General features: G+C 45.5%; 1 long non-coding RNA gene across 1 annotated transcript; it reads left to right on the plus strand.

Moving 5' to 3' along the window:
• Window positions 1–42: 42 nt before the first annotated feature.
• Window positions 43–8316, plus strand: LOC132536503 (uncharacterized). The gene is made up of 3 exons (XR_009548049.1): window positions 43–309; window positions 740–834; window positions 7670–8316. It is a non-coding gene; the product is annotated as an uncharacterized LOC132536503 (long non-coding RNA).
• The last annotated feature ends 988 nt before the right edge of the window (window positions 8317–9304 follow it).

Raw genomic sequence — 9304 nt, forward strand, 5'->3', positions numbered from 1 at the left:
CTTTAGAGCCGCTCGGGTTAATATATGTCGTCAGAGGCGCCCCACGCCAATCCCGGGGCGGCGGGGGCGGTGCCTCGCTCTCTCCGCAATAAAACTTTTTGATGTCCTCCTTGCTAATTGCTGAGGTCCTCTCCCAGGATTGGCTACTCCTTCATAACCATAAGATAATTAAAACGGGGGTGGGGGAGAGAGTAAAAAAAAACCTTTTTATCAGTCAGAGGTTAATGCAAGTGTTTAGCAGATGCTTCGCTATTAAAATATCCCCTACCCCCACCCCCCAGTCTCAAAATTTGAAGAATTTCAAGTCAGGTACAGTATTATTGCGCTTTCTTTTCTGGTTAAAGAAATAATAATTACAAAAAAGGGCGGCAAGTTTTGCATTTCGGAATTTCTGGTAGGTAACCGAGGCTAGGAAATAGCCGACGGCCTCGAGCAGTTTGGAGCCGGCCCTGGAGCAGTGGTAGTCAATGACCGGGCGCCCCCCCAAAGAAGAGGCAGGGAGCCGGTGCTGACTTCTGCAGATGCAGGTTTGGGGCGTTGCACCAGGAGGCTGCTCTGTTGACCTGGGCACAGGCTGCAAACGCCCTTTTTTCAGGTCCCCTATTTCCCCACCAAGTTACCCGGGCCTGGACCATCTAGAGTGGCTGGGGTAGTTGTGACTGCAGTTAGAGGTCATGGTTGAGACCCACGAACCAACGGCCCAGCCGATTGTAACCGCTCTCCATTCCTTATTTTCCAGGGTCCTCAGCCTCAACAAACTCCTTCAGGGTGCAGGCACCCCGAATTGATGGTGTGGCCAGGATTGGTGTTCCACTGGTTTAACTAGCCTGTTTGGTAAGTAACTGAATATTTTTTACAGCGTGTTCAGAGCTTATTTTCCAGTTTTTATGAACAAACATATAAATATAGCTTCGCATTCCTGACTTGCCCATAAAAGCGGGCATCTGTGAAAGCAGGTTTAGTTATCGGAGGGGAACCATTAAACACCAGTTTAAGAGGCAGGCCCGCAGGACAACTCGTGGATGTTTAGACTGGCTTTGGTGATCTTGAATGCATTAGAACGAGGGAAAATAGATCTTCTCTTGTAAGTCACCATAGATCTTCTCTTGTAAGTCACCAGCGGGCCTGGGGCACCGGGGCGGTGGCGCCCGCGTGGCGTGAGCGTCTTGGGAAGGTGTACAAGTGGGAGTCCGGTTGGTGGAGCTGAAAGTCATCCCCTAGGGCTTCTCTAGGAACTTTGAGGGGTGGCGGCTGTGTAGGTGAGGATTCTGTCTTATCGGAGTTCTGTGTGGAAACCGGTGTCAAGAGAAGTCCGTGGGGTGGTGACTTTAGAGGGAGCCACACTTGATGGGCCTGACTGGGGTCACACAGGGGAGACCAAAAAATGCAATCACTCTTTGGAGACCAGCAGAATCAAGCTCCCGGGAGGACAGTTCTTTAATTCTCAAAGGATTTTTGGGGTTTGCAGGGAGAGGGTGAGGGAAAGGGGTGCTCATATTTCCCAGAGACTGGGCCAACGGGACTGCCATTAACCCCTTGGCCTTGGCAAAAGTATTGAGAAATAGTTTTTAGTTTGGCAACTAGTTAGGCCCTAGAAGTGAGAAAGGAACCCAGGGAAACAATCAGGACCCAAGCTGGTACCCCAGGAGTTCTCCCCTCAGGGAATCAATTTTCCAGATGCCTCTCAGCTATCTTGAGACAGCAGTAAAGGGGTGGGATTGGAAGATGCTAGTTTCCTTGTTTAGTTGCAAGCATTTGCGTTTGGGCTTAGAACAAGATTGCCACCATAAGCCTGAACCCCTAAATTGAGTGGGTTTTCTGTTTTGAGTACAAGGGAGAGTCTTTGAAAGATCTTATTCTCTAAGGAGAGAATATAGATAGTGTGGTCAGGGCTCTGTTTACATTTTCACTGAGGAGGCAAAATCTAAATGTGTACAAGCTGGTAGTTCATCTTCTGATATTTGATACATATTTATTTATTTATTTTTTACAATTCTGTTTATAAAAAATATAGCTAGGCCCTGGGAACAGGTCAACAAAGTAAGCTGGCAATATCCAGGCTGGAAATGGATAGAAATTCAGGCAAAGTGTTTTAAGGACAGAAAGGAGAGTGAAGAGAATAGGCAGAGTACCAAGTTTGGGATGTGCACTGGAGGTGAGTTACCCCCATGGCCAAAACTTCAAAACTGGTGCCCTCTTTTTGTCTTTCTCATGCTTTTTTTAAATGGAAGCAAGCAGACAAAGACTGTAGAATCCCTTCAAGGTTCCAGCTAGCATGGTAAGTGATAAAAGAGATGGACAACATTGTACAGAAAAAGTCGTAAAAGATGCTAATCTGCACATCAGTGCCTCCTGACCATGCCATTATTGGTTAATTGGTGCAGTCCAAGGGGTTAGGACTTCATGCAGCCAAACAGAGATTGGAGCCCTAGAAAGGTGTCTTGGCAACAGGGAACCACTGGATGTACTTTAGTGCCATCAAGTGTAGCTCCTGACTCAGAAAGACCAGGCTTAGTCTGAACTCCACTCTGGATGCATAATAAAATGCTGCCACATTTTCTTAGTGTCTTCTTTGACACTACTTTATCTATCTATCTATCTATCTATCTATCTATCTATCTATCTACCTCCACATTAAGTGGTATGCTGGGTTAGCCTGCTGCTTTGCAAAACTGTTAGACAAAGATTACTATGTCAAGTTTGCTACCCATCCAGGTGGCCTGAGCATTTTGGGATTAATGGTGATGGTGATGGTGATAGTGATGATGATGATGATGATGGTGGTGATGATAGGGGGGAGAAAAAAGAAAGGGAGGAGGGGGGAGAAAAAAGAAAGGGAGGAGGATGTAGTTCCCAGTTTAGATGTGAGAACTGCTGGGTCTGGTTAGAGTGACCAGTCTGGGTCTGGTTAATGCTCCCAAAGGCTGCATGTTCTAAGTACCCAAATGACCCATGGGCTGGGGTTGCCTAGCCAGTGCATACTTCCCACCTCCCTCTCCCTCTCCCTCTCCCTCTCCCTCTCCCTCTCCCTCTCCCTCTCCCTCTCCCTCTCCCTCTCCCTCTCCCTCTCCCTCTCTTTTTGTCTTCAATCCCAGGCCTAGATGCAGTCAGATTTACATAGGCTGGCTGCCAGGAACCCACTTCACATGGGAACAGTTCCACTTGGGAGTGGTGGTAGGGTGTCTCTTCTTGGTCTTCACTGGAGTTCACAGTATACATTGTGTTACATCTGTCTCTAGCTAAACAACCAGGCCCACATTCAAACTCTTATTTTGTGTCCATGACTCTCATTTCTTTTGCTTCACTCCTACCTTTTCCCCAGAAAGAGTCAAAGAGGATGGGAGAAGTCCCTGGCTAAACTTTTGATCTTTTTAAGGTGACTTTTTTTTTTTTTTTACAATCAATCTGGTTTAAACTAAATATTAAAAAAGAATTTGCTTTTTTATTTTTTAGGGAAAATAGATATTTTGAAGGCTTTTGTCATTTCAAAGGCAAGGGCAGCATGTGACTTTTACTCATGAAAACTCCATGTAAACTAGGCCTGAAAAGAACCAGGCCAGAGACCATACACACCTTTTGTTTACAGTAATTAAGAAATTTAGCTGGGGCTGGGTGGTGGCGCACCTGGTTGAGCGCATGTGTTGCAATGCACAAGGGCCCAGGTTCAAGCCCCCAGTCCCCACCTGCAGGGGGAAAGCTTTGCGAGTGGTAAGCAGGGTTGCAGGTGTCTTTCTGTCTCTTTGCCTCTCTGTCTCTCCCTTCCGCTCGATTTCTGACTGTCTCTATACAATAAATAAATTAAAATTAAAAAAAAGAAATTTAGCTAATTCCCTTCATAATTTTTTTAGATCTTATTTTACCTTATGTTTCCAACTTAGTAGAAGTATTGTGTGTTCGCCCAAAATATCTATAGTGATGCTCTTATCTAATGTGAGAGTCCTTGAAAACACCGGGAACACCCAAAAGATCACTAGTCCCAGAAGGGACCAGAAAAAGTGATATGTTCTTGAGGCAGGAACCTTCATTATAAAGGAGACTTCTAGTGAGCCTCTGTTGGTTTTGAATTCCTGCCTGTACTAGGATGGGAATGAGTGTCTTACATGCTAGACACCTAGTCCCAGAACCTTTAGCACATCTAGAATAAGGCACATTTCCTAAGTGTAGCCAGGGTCTTCTGCTGACTGGGTGAGCACCGCTCAGCTCTGGCTTATGGCAGTGTGGGGTATTGAACCTGGGACTAGAGAGCCTCAGGCATGAAAGTCTCTTTGCATAATCATTATGCTATACTTCCACCCGATATAGTCTTCTTACTTATGTTCCTTTTGGCAACTAGTTGTCAACAGACAGCCTCCAGAAGCTTGCCGCTGCTCACAGTGCAAGCAGGCTCCAGTTGGATTGGACTTTCATATCCGTTTCAAAAATCAAGGGCAGGAAAAGCTGCTCTGAGCCCTTATGAGGTTTTGTTTCTTTTCTGAAATTTCTTCTTGGCTTTGGGACTTTGGTTGGGGTATTTTGTCAGCATATCTTTCTTTCTGGTCCACAGCAGGTCTGTGGCTGTGGGGGGCAGGGAATGACCAAGTACAGTGATTTTAATTAAGGTGGTAAGGGGTGGAGTGGGGAAGAGGCTGGTGGCCTGAGATCTCCTCTGTCTCCCTTTTGACTAGGGGACATTTAGGTCAATGACCAAAGCAGGACTTTCTTGATGCCTAAAAAAATCCCTTTTTCTTCATTTCCTCCTCCTTCCTCTCTTCATTCCTTCTCTCCCTTCTAATTTGCCTTTCAGCAATATTTGAATTGAAACTTTTCTTTCTTTCTTTCTTTCCTCTTTCTTTCTTTCTTTCTTTCTTTCTTTCTTTCTTTCTTTCTTTCTTTCTTTCTGTGTTTCTTTTATTTAGCATCATTGGACCTTGTTCTGAGCAAGCAAACAACAAGATTGGCCCACCCTCATGTCTTTAAGAAAAAATCATTAAACATGATTAATATAGGTTATGTAAAATTGATAGAGAACATTGTATATTTTTGGGTGCCCAAAACAGAAAAAAAAAAAAATCTTAATAGCCATGAGCACAGGCAGTGGGAATTAACACTTTTTTCAAATGATCAATGACCAGGTCCCCATATTAGTTGGCATATATGTTGCTGCTCAGGTTTTGTTGACAAGGGAGAGCTAAACACTTTGCCACTTTGCCAGGTATTCGATTCTGTCTGTAAAGCTAAAGCATTCATTTAGATTAAGGGGAACTAGAGATAATGCATGTGGAAAGGCCTCACCAAAGGCAGTGTGGCTTATCTATGGGAGGCATCATTAATGCCCTTAGACTGGTGCCAAGAAGTAAGGTATATTTGATCTTTGTTTCAAGAACAAACTCTTTTTTTTTTTTAACAAAATATAGATAATAAATAAAATTATAGTTTGAGTTCAGAGTACAAGAAAACAAGCACCACAGAATTTGTGCACTACGCATTTGCTTTCTTGTCTCAAGTACACTAGCAACATTTTCTTCTAACCCGGGAGGAAAGCAGTCAACATTCAGACGCGAGCAGAATTTTGATTTTGTACCCATGTTCTATGGAAACAGTGAGAAATATACTTCAATTAGTTTGCTGTATGGTCTGGGGTTCAGGATATAATACAGAAGGGAAGGACAAGTCAGAAAAATGAGGATTTGGAGGAACCATTTATGTGACTGAAGGATTTGCTCAGGACTTGAAACCCTTTCCATTCCTAGTTCTAACCAGAGCTGTGTGCATTCCAGGGAAGAAGCCCTGTTCTAAAGTTTACTTTACAAACTCACTTAGGTGGATTTCTTGAACTCTGGTAGTTTCTTCCCAACAGTTCCTACTTTCTTTTAGGATCTTTATTTCTGAACAAGGGACCTGAGCCAGGATGGTTAGGTTTCAGGTTAACAAAAAGAAACACTTTTATTGTCAATATTAATGGCAAACCTCGGATTTTTACAAGGCTGAGGTTTAGCAGCAGGAGTAGATCAAAAGCAGGTTGGCTTGATTTTTCAATATTCTCTGGAGCTTAGACAATTAACTGCAATTTTGCTTCTAATGAAACAACACACACACACACACACACACACACACACACACACACTTACAAAATGCTCAAGTTAGTCTTTCTGCAGTGACTTTTTAAACCTATTGTACAAGTGAGTATTTAATAAATTTGTCTACCTAACACAAGTTGAGTTTTGAAGGAAACCTCCTTAAGAAAATGTGTGAGCAAAGTGTCTTCATTTGCAATGCCAGGAGCTGGTTTCTATATGCATTCCAGGCTGGCCTTTCTGGCTGGGTGAGGATCCGGCAGACTGAGGTCTCCCTGGTAATTTGGGTACACCGAGTCTCCAGTTAATGATAGATAATCAGCCTTTGGGTCATTCGGTCATTCTCTTATTACAAACCCCTCCTGCTCTCTCTGATCTCCTTTCAAACTAAATTTCACACAAACAAATAAAGCAAGACAGGGACAAGTTCTTAAAAAAGGAGGGAGGGAAGGAGGGAGGGAGGAGAGAAATATTAGAAACTCCTGATACAGAACTCTAAACAAGGAAAGGCAAACTAAAAGAAGATAGGAAAGAACATCTTATCAAAATGAACATGTTGTGTACAAGACATTAAATGAAAAGGCTCTGGTTTCTGTTAAAGTGACAGAAAATTAAAATAAAAATAATTGCAGGCAGAAAAGTTATAATATAAACAGAGAAGGCAGGATGCTTGCTGGGAATGCGCAGCACCAGGAGGCTAATGTGTTGCTGCAGATTATGTATCTAAAACATGATTGGAGAGACTATTTTGTCCTGTTTTTCAAAAGAGAATGGCTTTTCTTTTTAATACTTGTGTGAGTGCCCACTTCACACAGGCTAAAAAGTTGAGGAACAAAACATGGAGTTGCATTCTGCTTGCAAAGCCTCCAATTTCAAATAAAGGAAATGCATGCAAAAAAAGAAGGCTAATTTTATTCAGAACACATTTGAAAGTTTCACTAAATTAGTGTGACTAATGCTCTTCCTTTCTCCCTTCTCCTTCCTTCTTTCATTCCTCCCTTCCTCCCTTCCTTCCTCTCTTGCTCCTTTCCTCCCTCCCTTCTTTTTCCCTGGCAGAAGGTTAGGATCATTCTTGGGCAACTACAACCAAAACTAGTTCTCTCATTCTCCCTCTCACCCCACCCCATGCTATGGTGGTGGGGTGTCATTATTGTTCCAGTTCACATCTTCCTGCAACTCCAGAAACACTAATTTCACTATGTCCAAAGTACATCGCTAAGCAGATTCCTCTATGGAAAGTGTAGGAATATGGAACATTAATAGTTATTAGCTTTGGTGAGAGTGCCCCAGCACCATATTCTTGCCCCTGCTTTTGACAGTACATTTTGGCCCAAGTTCAGGGCTCTAGCAGGGTCAGAGTCTAGATGAGGTTACCAAACTCTTGAGTTTTTAGTCCTAAAAGAGATTGGAACAGAACTTGAGTTAGAGGGACATCAGGAGTCAGAGGGCCATCAGGAGTTAGAGGGACATCTGGGAGATGGCACCTGGCAGCAGGTGTGACTCCCATTTTTTTTTTTTCTAATTGTGGATCTGACACATCTACTTGTCAACACCATCAAAAACAATCCTTCTTAACTTATATGTTAAATAATATAACACTTCTTTGTTTTTCCTAGGTCCAGTTTCAATATCACCTACTTCAGGAAGCCTCCTCTAACCCCTAAATCATGTCTCCTTTCGGGTGCTCTTTCGTGTTCTCTTTGGCAGATCTCTGGGTACCTCCTGTTACTGCCGAGTCACAGTCAATGCACTGCACCCAGTAGGTAATGACAGAAACCAGCGAATTCTGCAAACTCCTATTGCAATCAGATTAGTTGTCCTTATTTTGAAAGTGACTACAGCTAGAAGAAGAGTTAGACTTCGTCCATCAGAGAACAAACAGGTCTTCATTTCTAAGCCCCCTGGAGAACCAAGACGTTTTGCACTGGATAGATCATACTTGTGATAGCTCTGCATCCTGTTCTGCATACTGGAATGACAGACTCATCCCTGGCCTGGCCTTCCGGAAACCCACCCTCCACGCCACACCGCCCCGCCCCTCTCCACCCCTTCCAGCTCAGCATAGCTCCGCCGGGCGAACTCTTCCTGCTTAGATTGGCTGCTTGACCTGAGACCTGCTTGGAACCTTAGTTTTCCCATCTGGAAGATGGGGGTAATGGCGTGGACCTCGAAGGCGTGTGGGGGAGGATAAGATGAGATCCAGGTAGACGCAAGAGCCCAACATCCAGACTGTGATCAATAAATATCCATGTGTTTTCCCTTTTCACCCCTACCTTTTTTGACTTCTTGCCCTCCTTTCTAGCTACTCAAAGACCCAGCCCAGATGCCGCAGGCTGGCATTTCCTGCACTTCCTCCCGCTGGTGCTGGCTGGTCGAGCTGGGGGCTTCCAGCTGCGAATTGGAGGCACGGTAATACCTCAATATTTGCAGGGCGGTGGGCAATAGAAAAATGAAAGGTCCGGCTGCGACCTCGGCCCAGGAATGCTAGGGGACCTGAGCAATCCGTCACAGCAGCCACACTACTCCCCGCCCCACCCCACCCCACCCCATTTAGACTGTCAACCCTCCCCCTTCACCCCCCCCCATGCAGCTGCATGGCCTGCTGAACCGCCCCTTCCATTTAGGTTCAGTTCTAATTTTGACCCTCAGATCCCTTTCGGTTCCGGTCATGGAGGAGGCCCGGCCTCCCTCGCCCAGGCCGAGTACGTTACTAGGAGGAAGTCACCTTTTCGGGGTGGAATGCCCCCCTCCCCCCAAGCTTGACTCCTATGACTTTCCTCTCGAGGCGGGCAGGAAGGGGTTAACCGCGCCCCCTCCCCAGCCCGCGCCCCAGCAGCGCGCCCCCAGTGCAGGCGAAGGCCGCGGCCGCTTCCCTCCCGAGGTCTCATTAGGGAAAAGCCTCACCGCTATTTTCAACATTTCCTCAATCAAGTGCCTTTAAATAGAGCTGCATAAACAATTTGGCGGCAAAAAGCGTAGATCTTGTCACGATCGAGACCAATCCAATATTTCAGCCTTGTTTGCTTTGCAATTACGGGGCTGGATTGTGGCTGCGCTGCCACCAGGGCAAACGCGCAGCCGGCGGTGCTCTCCTGGACCCCCTTGCCGGGCGGAGGCTGCGGCTCGCATAGTCCCTGCAGGGAGACCCAGTGGTGCCGCCGAGGGAGGTGGCATCTGGGCCCCCAGACGGCCGAACCTTCCCAGTCCACGGGCACCTGGAGCAGAGATCTGTGTTCCCGGAGGCCGACCGT

The sequence above is a fragment of the Erinaceus europaeus genome, chromosome 2, assembly GCF_950295315.1.
Source record: "Erinaceus europaeus chromosome 2, mEriEur2.1, whole genome shotgun sequence".
Taxonomy (NCBI): Eukaryota; Metazoa; Chordata; class Mammalia; order Eulipotyphla; family Erinaceidae; genus Erinaceus; species Erinaceus europaeus.